The sequence below is a fragment of the Aptenodytes forsteri genome, unplaced genomic scaffold, assembly GCF_000699145.1.
Source record: "Aptenodytes forsteri isolate BGI_AS27 unplaced genomic scaffold, ASM69914v1 Scaffold10, whole genome shotgun sequence".
Taxonomy (NCBI): domain Eukaryota; kingdom Metazoa; phylum Chordata; class Aves; order Sphenisciformes; family Spheniscidae; genus Aptenodytes; species Aptenodytes forsteri.
In genome coordinates, this window is record NW_008794117.1 from 3293018 (window position 1) to 3310010 (window position 16993).

General features: G+C 39.1%; 1 protein-coding gene across 1 annotated transcript in view; it reads right to left on the reverse strand.

Annotated features, from left to right (window-relative positions):
- Positions 1-16296, reverse strand: part of CHRM3 (cholinergic receptor muscarinic 3) — a 201974-nt gene extending 185678 nt beyond the window's left edge. Inside the window, exon 1 of the mRNA XM_009276253.1 lies at positions 16184-16296. The gene's annotated coding sequence lies outside the window, so the exon portion shown is untranslated. The remainder of the gene's footprint in view (positions 1-16183) is intronic.
- Between the last annotated feature and the right edge of the window lie 697 nt (positions 16297-16993).

The following is a 16993-nucleotide window of genomic DNA, read 5'->3' on the forward strand; positions in this document are numbered from 1 at the left end:
CGGCGGGGAGGAGAGGAGGGGAGGACTTAAACGCAGGGCACAGTCAAAAAATAAAGAGAACAATTTCATCAGTGCATTTGGCTTCATGAATAAGTGGAGGATTAGCTGAGGAGAAGGGGAACTGCCTGCACAAGAAAGGGCAGGCACGAGCAGGAGGGGAATACTTGTCAATCCCATGAAGGTTTTTGTCAGATGCAAGAGTGCTTCAAAGCTGTAAGAAAAAGCATTTTTATATTTTAACATCTTGCTTTTTAACATCTAGATCTGTTCATTTTTTTGTGCTAAGACTCTTGTGACATACCTTTCAGGTGCTGAAACATTCCCAGGCATTTCTGTCACTCTGGCAGTTGCGATGCACACCGTTCAGAAGGGTGATTTCAATATACTTCCCCAGTGCTGCGAGACCTCTGTTTATAACTTCCTTTTTGGCCCTACCCTGTGGTGCTTAGCTCTATCAGTTATCATCAACACAACAGATTAGGTTACTGAGCCCTGATAGCCTGTAGAAAAAGACTCAGTTCGAGATACCACACTATCTGTTCTGCTTTTCCTGATGCCAGTAGCTGCTCTGTAAAAGAGCTGCAGCTAGGAAGTTCCGTATTTGCTTGTTTTAAGGGGGATCCCACATGGATAAACAATGCCGTTCTTCAGACCCGATTAGATTTAGCTGACAACGAATCAGTCCTGATACGTTGCTATGCCACCATGTCTTACTGGTCTCTGATAAATTACTGAAGCAGTCACGCTTCTAAAAGCCACCCCGCTTCCGTGAACCACTGATTGTATATGTATGGAACTAGCAAGGTGAGCTTCAGACACCAAGGTGCTCGATATCAAAGGGTCGTATGATCCATTTAATATATTTATCAAATTCATTATTTATATTTCAGAGCTGCTGCAGAGTCCAACTACCCCAATGATTAAGAGCTTCCCTTCTAACTCCTAAACTACATTTATACATCGTTTATGCCATTTGGTCTTGTATAAAAATTACTCTTCCGTTCAATGAGGGTTGGTCTGCATTATTCTCTTTCAAGGATAATGATAGCAAGAGAAAAAAACCAAAACAACAAAACCTCCCAAAACAGCACCACCACCTCAATAAAAGCCAAAACAGTTTGAAAAGCAACTGGTGGCAGCAAACAAAGCAATAATCAGTTTTGAACCCATAAATAAATCCATCAGTAAATAGGGGGAAAAACATAACCTGCAATCTCTTTCACAAGCAAGAAGAAATGAGTGCTGTAGTGACCGAAAAGGCCTGTATAAAAGCAGAGATGCAGATAAAGCACAGACTTAACCAAGTCATCAGAGCTTATTCATGTCCTCCTACAGAACTAAGTAAATATTGAAAAGGTCCATTAAAAAAAAGGGGGTAAACTTCTATTCCTATTGAAGCCCACTGTAAACCTCATTTGGACATCAATTTGATCATTATTTCGCCAAATCGCTAAATACAAATAGGAAACAAAACCAAGCCCAATCAGGACTTACAAAGAATACTTGAAGTAACTATTCCACTGTTACCACTGAAAATTTTGCCCCTTTCCCACCAACAAGGGAGGGCTCTGAATGAACAAGCGAGGGACACAAGCAATCAGTTGCTGTTGGCAAACAGGGGGATGGGAACTGCACTGCAAAGCAGTGCTAAGCCTGGATAATGTCCCCTCTGCACTACACCTGCCAGCGCTTGGGAGACGTAGCCCGTAGGCCAGTACCCCCCTGCAGAAAGCCAGGTTACAAATCATGCCCTCCAGGCACCGTTTAACCTCTTTTGTTGGAGTGCTGCATGAAGCTACACTGGCATCGCACAGCTCAGGACTGGCTTCGCGTCCTGCTACCCCTGCTGGGTGACACAGCTGTACCTGTCGCTGCAGCCCGGGATCAGATTTTGGGCAGGCATACCAGCAGAGAGCTGATCCCGACCTCTGAAGAAAAGCAAGGAGATGGTCGGCTGAGGAAAGCTAACCACCCATGTCACCATCATAGTCGATGCACGGTGAAACCAACAGCTTTCATTTAGCTAGTGCTGGGACAGGCAGAGATTTCAGCACATGCGGACCCAAGCAAGTGCTAGATGTTATATCGTATCGTACCTTCCACTACACGTTGCTGTAATTCCTTCTGCAAGCAATGTGAGAAGAGTTCATTTCCAGAAATAAAGGTTACATCCAAACATTTTTAACTGAATGAGACAGTCCAAACCACCTTACTAAGGTTAGTAACTGCTCTCCTGACCCTACTAAAAGGGTCATTATCCTAGATCAAACTAGACGTGGTTCAAAGACCAAATTATAAGGAACATTTTTACAGACTTTTACTAAAGAAAAAGCTGAATAGCTGCATAATTCAAAAATATCTCTACATTCCACTTGATCTAAATTTGATGAATTTACAGATTGTAAGTTTGATACACTGCCAGTTTCTCCTCCGTTTAAAGTCCTGAAAATCACTCCTGTACCAGTCAATATTAGTCCACATACTTTTCAGTTTTCAAATTAAATTGAATGATAAAGTCTCCATGTTGAAGCACAAAAAAGTTGACACAAACACCACTACTCTGGGCCAGATTAACCAAGCAGAGTTAGTCAGAGCAATTTGCACATTTGAACAAGTAGATTGTAAAACAGAGGTAAGTAAATATACATACAGTAGAGTCCACAGCTTTGATTATATTTTGTGTGACCCACAAGATGTGTCTAGAAAAGACTCACAGCTGGAAAAACAATAAACAGAGAGCTCAGCTAATTAATACTGCTAATTTAACTTGTACCCTAAGTACACGCCACTTACTGTCATCTGCACTCTGTCAAGGAGTAGATGCCGACAGTTCTCAAGCATTGCTAGTAAATTATTTCCATTTTGCCCTTTCCCTCATAAACAAAACAACATGGTGACAGAAGCTGCTTGACCTACTTTCTAAGGAAGAGATTTCCAAAGAAGCACTCCCACCCTGAGAGGCAAGTAGCAGAAAGCCTTGAACAGCAGAAACTTTCCCACTTTTCCAAACAAACAGATATTTTATTTCAAACTACATATGCACTTTTTCTTTCTCTTTGCAATGCCCCTCCGCCCCCTCTCCATTATTCCTGATTTCTTCTCTATTGTCTTTATACCTCCAATATGTGGAAGAGCACATAAACTAGCTACTGAACTGACTTGCTCGTCTTTTCCCACCATGTCACAGATGTCTCAAATTAACCTCACCTATTCTTTTCCTGGATTATGAATTTTAATTTACCCATATGCTCCGTAAGTAGAGGACAAGCCCCACAACTGCAGTGAAAACATAGACATAACGCTAGTTTATCACTCATCACGGTAGGCCACGAGACACATGTTTTGCCCAGATCTCAGGGATCTGCAGAACTTTAAGAGACCGCAAAAGAGCTCTGACAAACTTCCTGTGGATATCACAGAAGTGAAGTAACCTCCTGGAAAAGTCTGCTTCTCTAACTTGTAAATAATTTTCTTAACTGCACTATTTCACGTCTGAACAGCAGCAAGTCCCAAAGTCATGAAACAACACTCTGCCATGAGGCTTCCCTTTGAAACCTCAATGTTAGCTATTGCTGTGCAACTACAGTTTCAAGATGGCCAGACTTGGTTTATCCTTGCCTTTTGTTTCCCGGAATGCCTGTCCCTTCCATTTTCCTCCACCTCGAGACCCTGTGAAGCAACGACAGGCTTTTCCTAATGAGCTTGTGCCAGGGCATAGCAACCACCGTCCTCTCAGTTGAGTCAGGGGAGTATGATCTCTGCAGAAATGAACTGGGTTACAGCCAACAGATGCTCGTACGTTTGGGAGCAAAATTATTTTGCCACAGTAGAGGAATTTTGAAGCTCTTACTTCTTATGCTTGGTGCAATTCCTCACATAAACTGGGTGGCACATGAAGACCCACACTGTAACAGCTAGTTATGGATAATGGGTTAGTTACACTGGAATCGCTACTGATATTAAATGAAGAAAGGCGACGTTTATTGTTTTTAATTGGCATAACACAAAATTCCCCTTTGGGAAAAACAAAATAGTTTTAAAATTAATTTCTTGGAAAAGCAGCACGGATTTAGTTAGTGGGGAAAAAAAAGTATTCACAGAATTTAACCTTATTTTGGGATGCTGGAAAACGTTAACATGAGTTTGGGAAACTTACAAAAAACTCCGTTTTCAAAAACTTCCTGGAATCTCCCAGTTCCTAAGAACTGGTGGGGACAGGCAAAATGTTGCTGGAAGTTAGTGACATCTTGTCCTGTTTTCAGCTGGGACAGAGTTAATTTTCTTCCTAGTAGCTGGTACAGTGCTGTGTGGTGCTCAGTTGCCGGCTGAGGTTAAACCAGGTGTTTTCAGCGGGACAGAGTTAATTTTCTTCCTAGTAGCTGGTACAGTGCTGTGTGGTGCCCAGTTGCCGGCTGAGGTTAAACCAGGACACATCTATGCTGCCTGGGGGTCAGACACGGGGGAGGAGGGAAAGGGGGAGCACATTCAGCTTCAGTGCCGAACGAGCCCTTCTCAAGTCTGGTGGTTCCGTGCTGTTCCTGGCTGGGATGGCTAATCATGCCGTCACAAAAACATTTCTCCACTTAGTTGATTTGTCACCTATCACATCAGTAAACTGAAACCTTAAGGATTAATGAAAGTATTTGAAAAAAAAAAATATAGTTATATAGTCCATCAAGTTTGAGAAGTGTCCCATTATTCCAATAATTTAGTTCAGGCTGAGCGCAGGCAGCTTTTTAAGTGCATTGTATCACGTACCTTTGACAAGTTAAAGCATTCTTAGTAACAGCATAACCAGATTATGACAAATTTCTTTGTACATTAATATCGGTGTCTTGCTTTGGCTTTCTTCTCCTACATGACTAATTTAAGGAAAGGGAGAGGAGAGGCAGAGGCAAAGTAAAAGAGCTTTATTTCAGTTCTTCAAATAGTTAGGAGCTTATCAGTAATCAGACACCTTATAATCATGAATTCAATCCAAAGTTCATAGAACACTAGGAGCAAAAATAAGAGTCAAACATAATAAAAAACTCTGTCAACAATGATACGGCTCACAGAAATGTAGTATGGAAGCATCTGTGCAAAACACTGCTTACAAGCAAGGTTTATAGCTTTCTTTAACGAAATAGAGGGGAAGTCGATGTTAGCAGTCTCATAATACTCAGTGAAGTGATGATAATATGACAGCATTTATCCTCTGAAATAACAGTGACTCTTCGGGAACAGCTGAATTAGCCCTTATCTTATAAATGGCTCAGGTTTATAGACATACATAATGGCAGAGGATGCACGCAGCCCTCCATGGATAGCATCAGAGTTACAAGCTCCTACTTTCTCTCATCTGCGTCACCCACAAAAAGCTGGAAGCACCGGACAACATTGCCCCACGTGGAGTCACCATGTCCATTCTAAACACAGAAATGAAGTCACCCCTTCCCAAAGCCACATCCTTTAAAAACTGGCCAAAGGTTCTCTGTCTCTCTTGTCCAACTAGATTACACCCAAACACAATGGACAAGAAGTTCCTACATCTTGCAAGAACACTTTTTTTTTAAGAATAAACCATCTTACTTATTCACAATGTTAATATACTTGAAAAGGATTTAAATAGTGCCCTCTACATACACTCCAAGGTTTATATTTATTGATTTATTTGAAAGAGCTGTTCTTCCTTATTGTGCACAGGACAGAGAACTGGCAAACTCCTCATTAAAAAAAAAGAAATCTATTTTGAAACGTTTCTCCTCAGTTAGGCTCTAGTTCTTCTGGTTTTAAAAATTTGTACTAGATCTTTAACAAATACGGTGAGCTTGTGCTAGAATCAGCTCAAGTATGTACATTTTCCAAACAAAAGAAGTCTAAGAGTATTCCTACGCCATAGCTGACTCACATTCAGAACTAAATCACATGCATGACTATTTTATGACCTTGCTTGGAGTCAACACAAAGTCGAGTTGCACTGGAATTTAAATTACCTCCAAACTTCTTTTGGCAAGAACAATCCCTTGATAGTAACTAGCACTATTCTTTAGAGACCTGATTTTCTAACACCAACACCTGCATTCATTTAATCTGAGCTTTTCAGACTCATCGGCATCACCTGCTGTAGATGCTAAGTTGTTGCTTCAGGCTCTTGTTGGAAAGGTTGTCTGATGCCTCAATTCTCACAGGATTCACCACTTTGAGGCAGATCCTTCACTTCCCTCCTCTCCCCTGACTATAATCACATCCACAAATCCCCTCTCAAAAGCCTTCAGCCGCTCTTTGATAGCTACGTAGCTGGGCAGCCTATAAAGCAATTAAATGATTTTCCTAACATGAAAAATGCTCTCTCCTTCTTCTAATGTAGTAAAGCCAAAATATCAACAATCCTTCAGGCAGGAAAAACTGGACCATGAGATACTTTAAATACCTCTTATATGTTACTGTAGTGTTACCTATTTCTAAGTGGAATCATTTTTTTCCAGGCATTTGAAGCGAAGCCACCTGGAGGAGGGAACACAGCAGCTGCTCAACTGTGCCAAGCGACAAAACAGCTTAGAGGAAGAATTAAAGAACGGCAGGCTATGTAATTGAAATGTAGCAAGAAGGTTATTACGCAGGATGTAATACAAGCTGAAATCTGGTCAGGATAACCCCAAATGGCACATTTTCTTTTATTAGTACAAACGGTTGAAACCTTGCTGTTATTTCTTATCCAAAAGGTTTCAGCTTTAATGCATGGCGTTGATTAATTAGCACTATACAAGAAGGTCTTGTATAACGCAGAGTCAAGCCGTTAACTTCACTTGGCTGAAGATGAAACTCAGACTGTAAGTATTAAGTCCTGAATAAAGCTATATATTCTCCAATGGGAAATAATTTCCATACCACTAAAATGCCTGCACTGCTGTGGTGAAACACTGACTGTTTAACAGACCACCACAACACCCATTTCACTTAGGAGAGGAGATGAAGACTGTCTAATCCATGGAAACCCACAGATGAGTAAACATGTTAAACCAGTAAAGCTCTTGCCAAAGAGAGGACATGGCAAAGACACTAGAATTAACAAGTATTTGGAAAAAAGCTACTGTAGTGAGTAAACATGGGCATGACACCACACTGAAGCATCGCTGTATTTTTACAGTTGATCCTGTGTAAGGCAAAAGAATCTAACAGAGGCAAAGATTTTTATTAGTTCAGCTAGTATAGGCAACAAGAAAGGCAATGAGCAGCACAAGCTTGTCCAAAACAGAAAAAAATAGTAAAAAAACAACAATAAAATAAGGACGAAGATTTTCGAGAAAAGAGGTGACACAGGATTCAATATAAGAGAAATTATATTGCACAAACTAGTTAAATGAATATTATTGATATACATTACTCTTTTCCAGTAACAAATAGAAAAAGTAGAAAATAGTTCAAAAAGTCTTGCTTCTCCCGATCTTTTTTTTTTTTTTTTTCAAACTCCTAGTTTTAATAAATTTAATTTACTGCTTATATATAAAAAGGCGGCAGGTAGAATACAACATGTCAAGTGTGTTATTTCTGTGAACGTCGAACCATCAAAGAAAAGATCTGAAGAACCCCACCGATTTGGATTAAATGCTAACATAATTCAAGACTTTTTTTTTACTGTGCTACATAATGACAGTGCTTAAAGTACTGTATCTTCCAGCCTGAAAGTTTCTATCCTTTTGAGAGTGCCTTTGTGTACTTAAAATGTGGAATCCACTTGAACAAGCACAGTCACTCCAGAGATGTAATTGCTATAGCTCCAACAAAATAAAAAGAACTATAGGAAGCATTGAGCTCTTCGTGCTTATCTTGTCCCGCTTCTAAAATAGGAAATAACAGTATTGCATGCACAGCCAACTCCAGAGGGTAATATATCCCCTTCCAAGATAAGTATCTAAGACAGATGTAAGAGAGAATTGCCTTCTGGAGTTGCCTGCCTCTCCCCATTGACAACTGAGAGACACCAGATGAATCCTACCTTCATTATAAAGATCTGCGTAATAAGAGATGCACAGTAATGGATTCAGAACACAGATAAAGCATGCAATTTTTTTTAAAAAAAGTATAGGTTTTATTTTAAATGAAATAAATTATTTTCCAAGTTTGCTCATCTCTCCCAAAAAGATTATCCTCTTTTTTCCCCCCAAACAACTTCTTTTTTAAGTGTCTCTGTATAATTTAAACTATTCTTTACTCTTTTTATATATGTGCACGTCTATATACGTATATATACACACCACACAAAGACATCAGTTAATGACATACAGCAAATTAACACTGAGATATAACAGCATATATTAATGCTTAGAATAATAAATATGTATCATTAAGCCAGTGGTACCAATTATTCAAAATCAGTATTCTGATGAATCTAAATTATTATTTCCTTAATACTAACATGACAAAGAACTACTTTTGATACCAATTCTATTCACTGCAGCATTTAAGCAAATAATTTAGCAGAAAAAATAAAATTTGCCAAGAGAAATACTTACCCACAGAAATTTATAGCACAAATTAGTTGCTAAAAACCACTGTAAAATGCACTCAACTGACATAAAATGCAGTCAAAAGACGTTATGTAAAGCTGGAGAAAACAGTATAATACAAAGGGAAATAAAATGAGAGGAAAGCTGACAAGGGGAAGTGTGACACGGTTTTACGAAAAGCAGGCATTAAACTTAACAGAGAAGGATATTAAAGATTAAGTTGCTTTTGTCAAAAGCAACTCCACAAAAGACACTCCTTAAAGTTTTGAGGGTTTTATGCCGGTTTACTCCAACTTTGTTAATTCTTTGGTAAAGAAGGGCATCCAATAGCATTTCAGTGTAACCAGGGAGTCTGAAAAGGTGAACGTTATCTACAACGTAGATATTAGTAGTTATTCTATCAGAAAGTACGACTGATCTACTCGTAAAAATCTGCACTGGTCTAGTTTTCTAGCAACAGTTCTGATCTCAACAAGATAGTTCTCTCCAAGCTAACAAACTGCCGATATCTAGATGCTTTTATTGACAACAGTAAAAGGGGGGGAAAAAAAAAGTCTTATCTAAATTTCTGAATAAATTTACTCAGATTTAATACAGAGCTCATCTAAAAGCAATGAATGCAGAATTGAACTGTGGATGCCTGCTGTAACAGCATGAATTAAACTTACGAATCTCATTCCTCCCCTTCTCAAGCACTTCATTAGTTCCTTCAGCAGCCTATATTTTGTTTCCCTGAGCTGAGAAATTTAAATTGCTTTTCAGAAGCTATGTCTTTTCTACCAGTTTCCCCTTTTCCCCATTTCTCCTATTGCTGATGCTGGCTAAGAGAATAATCAAAGTTAGAGGAGATACAGATACTATATGCATTTGATCAGTTGCAAGTCACAGAACTGCAGTGATTCTTACCTGCTTTCTACGTTGTGCTTTGCGAAGCTTCTTTTTGAATGAGTCTTAAAACGATTATGCTTAATTCGGGCACATGTCCTTATCACAGTTCTCTGCTATTGGGTAACTTATACGATAATACTGGTATGTTGAGAATAATTAAAAATAAAATTAAAAATGAATACATGCCTCATTGTAAAGGTAAATTTCAGTGGCCTATATTGTTCAATGGTTTCATCAGTGACCTGCTGGTTGCCAAAGAGGTCCCACTGGCAAATACAGAACCGACAGTAAGTTAGGAGGAGCGCTGACGTGGCTGATGGCAGACTCTCTAGCTGGAAAGACCTTTATACTCTTGAGGTTTGGGCCGACAGAAACCTCATGACATTCCCCAGGTGCCAAGGTGGGTTTGTGACACAGAATAACCCCCGGTGTGAGTAGGGACCAGGAGCGGAGGGGATGGGCAGCCACCCCCGTCAAGGGCAGATGGGGCGATGGTCCTGCTTGGAGTGGGAGGAGACCTCCTAAGGGCCTTACAGCCAGCATGTCCCTGGGTTTTATAAATACTCATGAGTATTCTAATTATTTAGATGATTGAGGAAAAGGAAAAAAAAAAAAAGTAATTCAGTCTCTTTAAAAACACTTTTTTTTTTTTTAATATTATTTACTCTGATTATCAAAGGCCTGCTTTCCTCTCCCACAGTTGGGGCCACATAGCTTTTAAAATATCTCAATATTATCTTGTTTATTTCAGAATTATGCTCATATAAAAATTGAGTCCCAACATGTATATTTATGTAACATAAACCTCCAAAACCTCCGAAATAATAAGCATTCAGAAAGGAACTCTGCCTGCTAACTATAAAAGAACAAAGAAGAAATTACTGATTGCTCTAAGCAGCATACTTCCCCCCCCCGAAGTCCCTATTGAATGCTTTCTGTGAGAAACTCCAGGAGTTATCAAACTCAGGCTTCTCAGGGATACGGGAAGCACCATCTGCCTCCAGTAGTCAATGTCCACCAAACAGGAGACGGATATATTTAGTTTTTCTTAAAAAGAAACAAAGCTCCATTTTCTAGGCACATTTTTGGGTGCTTAATCCTAGGTAACTTTAAGGTCCTCAATTTTCACAGTAAGCATTTAGCATATTTTCTCAAGTTAGGTATCCAAAATTAAAACTGTGTAATTAATTATACTGTAAACGAGGGTGCTGTGCGGGTCAGAAGTGTAAGCAGGTAGGAGAGGTGACACCACATGTGGCGATGCCACGTGCCTCCTCCTGCCAGCCCAGACACCCTGAGAAACATGAAAGGAGAACACACAAGCACTGGGCAGAAGATTTGCCTAACACTTACAGAGACTGAAGTAAGCAAAATTATGAAGCGAACGATCAAAATATAGCAATCATTGGGTCCTACACCACATAAAAGAGCTTCCCCAAAACTCATCTGTCACCACCAACCAAGGGGAACCCAAGAGAGGTGGTGAGGATGCAACTGCTAGTATCTCCTGGCCTCCAGACTTGCACACAAGTGATGCTGGCCAGATCACCTGGACATGTATTTCAGTGCTGTGAGCATGCCAGTGTGAGAACACAAATGGGCAAAATCAACTCGATTATGGATTATCTAAAATAAAGCCACCTCTCCCTTCAGAAAGATCTCTCACTGAGTTAGTTGCAGTTTCCTGCAGCTCAACAAGGTCTAACTTTGAGGGAAGGAGCTGGTGCTGCTAGGGCACCAAAGGCAGTTGATCACTGATATGGCTCTCTTAGATCGCACGCCATTGAAACCCTTCCAGCTTTCCAGGATCCTCCCCTATCAAACTGATAATGGGTTGGATAGTTCTGTACTGCATCTTGGTTTTCCATTGGAAACTTCACCTTCATAGCAGGAGAATAAAAAAAACAAACAGATCTGAAGCACTCGCAGTATATTCTTATATCGCTAATTGTTAATGAGAAAAAAACCCTAGATTAAGATTCTAAGGACAAAAACAAATACTCGGTTTACTAGTATTTGCATGTGGCTTTTTTTTACCCTAACAAAACTGGCAAGCCCTTAGTCTTTTGTAGAAAATGGCTGCTATTGCTTTTTTACATTAGCACAGTAGAAAGGCTAAAAATTAAATATTAATTAACTGGATATATTTTCAAGCAAGTTTGCTGGAGCTTTAAACCCAGCACTTTCTTTAAGAGCCTGGTGCTTTTAAAGAGTATGGAATTTAAACACAACAGTAACGTTACCACAGAGCCTCTTCTCATTCCAAGCATCTTTACTCTTATTTACTATTTTTTTTAAATGCAAAAAGCCCACAGAGGTAGTCACTTGGCAGAAATAATTTATGAATTCAGCAGAAAACTATGCACAAATTCAAACCTATAGAAAGTGAAAATATTTTCCTGCCTCCTTTCAGATAAAGAATTTTCCTGTCTCCTTTCAGATAAAGAAATTGCTTGCAGCAGTTCATTTAAAGCCAGATCCTATCACACTCACATTAGAAGGACACTCTTTAAGAGGAAATAAAATGACACACCGATCTGTTGACTAGCGCATCGATCAGGACATGCTGATAGAGAATCATTAGTCAAGATTCCCTACTAATGGAAAATCATTAGTAGACAGCCATCAGCAGCAATGCCTCTTAGGTTACTGAGCCTTCTTTTAACCAATACCTAACTCTGAGGCCAGTTTCTCTGTAGCTTTTGAAGCTTCTGTGGCATAATTTATTCAAGACTCTTGACATAGTGTAGTCCTTCTGGATCACAGTATCAGCTTGAAAATGAAGTACACAGAAGTGTGTGGAAATGAAAGTAAAAGGGCAAAGGGGAGCTCTTACTTTATTGAATGTACTGAGGCAGCATGAAAAACCTAGTTTAAATTCACCCAAACCAGAAATTTTCAAGACAAACACTAACAGTTATTCCTTTGTTTCTGTTTATTAGCTGCAGGCATCTCAGTTCAGGATATATCTCAGCAGGATCGTGATTACTTCAATAAATAATGCATGCTTCATATTGATCCTCTCAGTGTACCTGCTATGCCATTTATTCTGGCACCCAAACGAAGCCCGTGATGTGTTTGGACAGTCTGGCTAGCAGGTGGCATGGCAGGACGGACCCAGATTCACCAAATGCATCTGTGTGAACTCTGATGGAGCAACGCTCTAAGCAAAATCAGTGGCAGTCTAGAGAACCCTGAATTTCCACAAGAAGGAGAAAACAATAGAAATAAAAATTGATTGTTTTTAATACTTATTAATGATGATTTACAGTTGAAATGGAGCACTTCGGTTACAACACTATCTTACAGTTAAAATGGAGCACTTCGGTTACAACACTATCTGTAAACTGCGATGAGCTGTTAGCACAAAGAGGCTGAAACAAGAGTTCAGAAGCAGAAACATCCAAAATGCAACCTTTCCATTACTTAGTGTTGGTATAGGAGGTTTCAGTACATGGTTTTGACAGATTGTTTTGAGTTGAGAAATTGAGATCCAGGGCTAGACTGTCTCCATGTTTTCTTCTTGTTGCTTTTTTTTTTTATTATTTTTTAAATCAGGTAATAGAACTGTAACACTACATAGCAGTTGCTGATGTTGTCCCTACAAGTTATTGTCTATACTGTATAACACTCAGACAATACAGCTGGTAAGTATCAGGACTTTGGGATACCTGCTACAGTTTTTTTATTGAGCTTCCTAGACTTAAGTGTGCCTTCCAAGTAAGTTGATGCGATTATGTACTAAAAATTCCTTCGTTACTCTTATAACTTAACATATGGTCTGAACCACTTATCTTGTTTGTAGATGTCCTGACCTTTAATGTTTTACATATTATCTTTTCAGTTATCATAAATGTCTCCTAAACAGCACCTGGCTTCTGCTCTTTATAGCTTCTTTGTCATCCTGTGCTGACTTTACATATTCAATTTCTTTAAAAGAATCTGTTCGATATTAAATTACCATATGAAGTTTCTCAATACATAGGAGACAATCAAGATTTTCCACTTTTTATTGTTGTTGTTGTTTGGTTTTGGGGTTTTTTTCTTTTGGTTTTATCTCAGTGGAGTTGACTGCTTTCCAGCTACAAAAAAATGCCAAAGTTGATATCTTGGGGTTTTTCTTTTGGTTTTATCTCAGTGGAGTTGACTGCTTTCCAGCTACAAAAAAATGCCAAAGTTGATATCAGCTGGTCCAATGCCGAATGAAGATACAGAAGACACTCAATAACTACAGACTGATGTACAATTTTGTATTTCCAGTAGTCCTTCCTTGTAAGAGATTCCATTTCCCTTTCACAAAAGTTCTTCTCATATCCCACCATCTCCTCTAAAAGACCGACTTCATCATCTTAACGTATCTTTCTGCAGTAGGTTTCCCTGGTCTAGCTAATGGAGTATAGGATTTGGGAACAAACTGGAACTATTATCATCATCATTATTAATTTACAGGTTCTAAATGTATATTACTGTTTCGAATAGCATTTCCTCTCTTGTAGGATTTCGATTTGACAGGTAAGGCTTATTTAGCCCCCAGATATCATTCCACAAGCTACTGTAGTAAGGGTAGAAAATCCGCTAGGTTTCACATCACGTGTGGTGACATTCAGTTTACTTCCTGATGTCCACCTTAGCTTTAATCTGGTTAGAAAGCAGTGGGGTAACTCACTGGGCTTTTGAGAGCCTACGTGAGTCTTGAGTGGATACAACAGCGAGGGGGGGAATGAAGATGCCCTTTCACACACACGTCTTCTTTGCTTGAAGAGTTTGTCTGCAAAGAGGAACAATTCTGACAAATAAGACTGCCAAAGCAAGCAGTGTTTTTTAAATTGTCAGCGCAACGTAAAACAGCATTTCTTAAACAATTTAAGACATCATCACACTATTTTTTTCTTTTTAGTTTGGCCACAAAGAAAACATTGTGGACTTGATCGTGTTCTCATGCTGGTGGACACAGGGAATAAATGCAGTAAAATGTGGTGCAGCAGACCTCTGGAAAAGGAGACAAAATCCCACAGTGTTTACACATATGCGATAGACATCCTTTTCTCTCTTTAAAGAAGTTAGTTCTTCCACCAGACCTGTCACAAAGTCCTTATTTCATCATGAATCAGTGAACACTCAGGATGCAAAAACAGGCTCAGAAATGTATGGCACATTGCTGATAAGGAAGAGGAGAAAAGAAAAGGTCAAGTCTTTGAAGCAAATCGGCTAATTCGGCAAACAAAAAGCCTGGTTAGGGAACAATGCAGAACTCAATGAATACCCAGGGAACTGCCTCGCAGAATCAACAGGTGCTAGATAACCCATCAAACAATATCTTTTTTTTTCTCCCTCAATAATTTGCCAGCAGAAACAACTGAGGTGATGTTTTCTTTGCTATTTATCTGGCTCCCTGGTTTCAGAGTTGTATGGTTAGCACCTGGAAGACACATCATTTGAAATGCAAAGCCAGCTGAAACTGGTAACAGAGATGCAGGCAGAAGATGCCCTCCAAAGGATGAGAAAGATGTGCTATACGTCTGTCCATTTCACTGTGTAAATACCTACTTCCACCCAAAATAATAGTAACCAGTTTTGCTGGTAAATCTCTCTATCCATTTATATGAGATATTTAAACACATCCCTCCATTATCAAGTGCAAACATACCTCTGGAAACTGTATTGCTTCTGTCTTAGTTCATTACAGTACTTAAGCGTATCATAAGAATGGCTTTGACTAATGCCATTAATTTGCCTCTTCTATTCTCAATGCTTGCATCTCTCTGCTTTTCTCACTACTTCTGCATGCTTCTAAGGACTCTGAAATCTGGAACGGGAATAGAAAAGGAAAGATACCTTTCACGCTGGCATGTCATATCTTTTCTAACTTGAACCCTAGACACAGACTTAAGGTAACGAACATTTACAGACAGGTTTTAACAATGGCTAAGCAACTATTCCAGAAAATTCAGTATTATTCAAACAAATTTGGCATAAGAGCCGTGTCAAAACCCTTAAAACGAAGAAGAGCAAAAGAGTGGGGATTAGAAACTCAAATGCTTAACCTGATATTTGGACAGGAGTCTGGGCTGCTATTTCTGGTGTGTTAAAGAGCAGTCAGTGGAACATTTTGATATCCAAATTTGGTTTGTCAATGCGTTTAGCCAAATGAACAACTAGTGCTTTGGATCTCATTATTGCATGTCTGGACACTGTAAATCAGAAGTGATAGTTCAGTTATACTATGAGGAGTCTTGCTTTTAATATTATTGTTTATACAATACTTAACATTGCTCACGGATACTATAATCAGATTAATTGTAGGCACAAAACATAGAAGCAGTGCAAAAATAAAACTGAAAACTTCTTTCTAAATATTTTCTCAAATTTATTTTTTTCCCTGTTGTTTTGAATTATATTTGTAACATAGTTACAGTTATTTTGTTCTTAAATACATTGTGGTATGTGTGATACCAAAAAGAACATTAGGCTGGCATCTAATTTGAACTAAGACGCTCCACACAGAGGTGAAGATGCTTTCAATCTGAAGGGAAAGATAGCATTTCAAGCTATTAATCAGGATCTTTGCACAGATCTAAAATCATCCAAAAGAGAGAAAAATTTTGTATGGGTTTTTTTTTAAGTTTTTAAAACATCCTCAAACAGCTTAAGAAAAAGAACTATTTTTTATGTATTCAGTAAATTAACAACTCTAGGCTAGTCCATATGAAAACAATGGGAACGACATCCAATGCAGGTCACTGCAAACTTTTAGTTCCTTCTCTGAAGTGAAGTGTTTAATAAGTATGTGCAGGAACAAGACTTACCATGGACAAAGAAGAGGAGAAGTATATATCATGTTTCAGATGACTGCAAATCATCCAACTGGTAGCCCATTATACCATACGCTGATGAAGGATTTTGCCATAACCATCAAGATCTTAAAAAAAACACAACAAAACACACAAAACATAATCAGACATTGAAATAGTGAAAACTGAGCGTTCCTTATTTAAAACACAATTTCACTACTCTTTAAAGCACACTTTTAAAAAGACAGTTAGAAAACAGCCTGTTGCACACCATCACCATCCAGCAAGAGCTTCTCTTACAACCACTGCCAATGTATTTTGCTCAGATACTTCATTTGCAGTTCTTTTGCCCTTTTTCTGGCTTTCAGCGGACCTTTCAGGATTCAGATCTTTTATTCATTGTTGTTTAATGATGATAGTTTTATGCATCAGCATTTTACTGAAAACAACATTTTCAAGTCCTATTTCATTTTCCTTTTTGTTCCTTTTATGCAGGACTTCACAGTGCGCTTTCCACCAAAGCATAAAATCCACACACCAAAATTAACTACAAAGGTGCATGACGGGGAAAAGGCACCGCATGTGAGCGGGCAGCCTGGCTGGGCCTGCAGCCCGGCACAGGCGTCGGCAGGCGGCTGACAATGCCAACACCTCTAACACAGGGTACACTGCTTAACTTGGGTTAGGAGTGCACGCAGAACAAGGAACACCCATCATCCCTGGCCTCAAGTCGCGCCCGGGGAGGTTTAGATTGGACGTGAGGAAAAATTTCTTTACTGAAAGAGTGGTGAAACATTGGAAGAGGCTGCCCAGGGAAGTGGTTGA